Raw genomic sequence first — 2,049 nt, 5'->3', positions numbered from 1 at the left:
TGTCAGCTCAGGCCATTAGGCCCATTACATACTCTAACACTACACCCCACCTCGACATGCCGCTTGTCCTCGAGCTGCAGACTAACCAACTTATAACCATGACTCGCGCAACACAAATCTAACACCTAAAAACAAGCCTTTTACATCTCGAATTGTTTTATTACTCTCAACCTGAAATGACTGGGACGCTTTATTTTGGACACCTTACAAAAAGTGGATATCATCTGCACGTCCACCTGGATCCCATGGACACCATCTGGACAAAAGGAGTGCATGTGTATGGCCACCTGGAAGTGGTCGCAAGAGCGACCAGCAGAGGCGCCCTCGCGGCGGCCGGCGGAATGCAGTGGTGCTACGCGGTGCGCTTCTGTCGGTGACACTCTGCCTTCTCCCCGTCGGCCGACTGTTGGTCTGCACCGCATAGAGAAGAGCGGAGGGCTTGCGATGGAGAATGATGAGGAGGGGTGCGCCCCCCAACCGTCGATGTCGTAGACTTTGAGGTCGCTGCCCGCGGGAAAACAGCATGCCTGACGAGGAGGGTTGCGCCCCCCAACCGCCGATGTTGCAGACTTTGAGGTCACTGTCCGCGGGAAAACATCATGCCCAAGATCCCCGATGCAGCGGTCGAGAGCGAGGTCCTTTGCGCAGCTGGGAGGAGCGGCAGCTGCAGACTAGGCATCTCCCGGACACGTCGACGCGCTAGGAGGCCGCGCGCAGCAGCCTGCAGCCTCACCGCCGCTGACACATGGCGGGTAGTGATCCAAGCCGGAAGCAATGACGGCGACGGCGGGAACTTGATCTACTAGATGGGGACGCCCTGGGGAAGCGGTGATGGCGACAGCGGGAACTTAATCTGGTGGACCGGGACTCCCGCCGGCGCGGTCGATGCGGGGCCGCAGCTGACCGACAATAGCTGCTGCAGCGGAGCGCCGGGCACGGCGGAGGCCACCAAGAGCGGCGGCTGCCACTGCAGCCAGGGTGGGGCGGTGGTGGCGGTGGATGGCAGCTGCAGCGGCTGTTGCAGCGGCCCGGCAAGCGCGGCGGGGACGCCCTGGGGCAGCAGCGGCGACTGCTCCGACGGAGCGCCGGGCGCGGCGGAGGCCGCCAGGAGTGGCGGCTGTCACAGCCAGGGCGGGGCGGTGGATGGCAGCTGCAGCGGCGGCCTGGCGAGCGCGGCAGAGGCCGCCTGGTGTGGCGCAGCCGGGTGCGGTCCGTAGGACCTGGCCAAGAACAGGCGGATCTCCTGGACCGCCTGGGTTAGGTCCCGCAGTGCCCCCAGACACCTCCTCCGAGGTGAGGACGGCGGGGGCGGGCGCGACGGAGGATCCCGGCACGGGCACGAGCAAGGCGAAGGTCGTGGTGGTCGCCGGAGGCGACGAGGTGACCGGCAGCGAAAGAGACACGGGTTGGGCGGCGGTGAAGACATGATCGAACCGAAGCTAGCTGATACCAAACTGTTATGGTGCTGCTATAAGGAGGGCGCGAGAGGGCCGGCCGGAGGCCTTTCTGCCCACGGCCGACAAGAGGGAAGAGATTTCCTTATTAATTCTTGCTTGATTCGATTGATACATCTCCTCTTTTTATATAGAGGGGCTTACTTGACTCCCAAACAAGTCTTGCATAAATTTTTTGATTAATATTCTTCTCGCGGTCAACGCATGCACCACATAAAGGGATCTGATGTCGGGTGAAGTTGTCAAATATTTATTGGTCATGCTGATTTCTAGACCAGCACCATGCTTTTTACTCAACAACGTTCACTTAGCAATTTATATATACAAATACATTACAAACAATTGTGGCAGCGAAGTCACAGATACAGACGACGACTTTTTTCTCTTGATAGGAAACATACCATGCGTCGTACCTCCGGTGGCTATTAAATCGTCTTATATCTTGTGAAGCTTGCCAAATGACAGAACACTTTAAGAAGAGTTGCTTTATTTGTGGTGAAAAAAAGAGTTCCTTCGCACTAATGAATCTTCAATGTAGATGCATGTGTGTGGGGCTGAGGTATACAAATATCATTTTCGTTGGATTTCATGACTT

The sequence above is a fragment of the Triticum dicoccoides genome, chromosome 5B (assembly GCF_002162155.2).
Source record: "Triticum dicoccoides isolate Atlit2015 ecotype Zavitan chromosome 5B, WEW_v2.0, whole genome shotgun sequence".
Lineage (NCBI taxonomy): Eukaryota > Viridiplantae > Streptophyta > Magnoliopsida > Poales > Poaceae > Triticum > Triticum dicoccoides.
Note: the sequence above shows the minus strand (reverse complement) of the source record.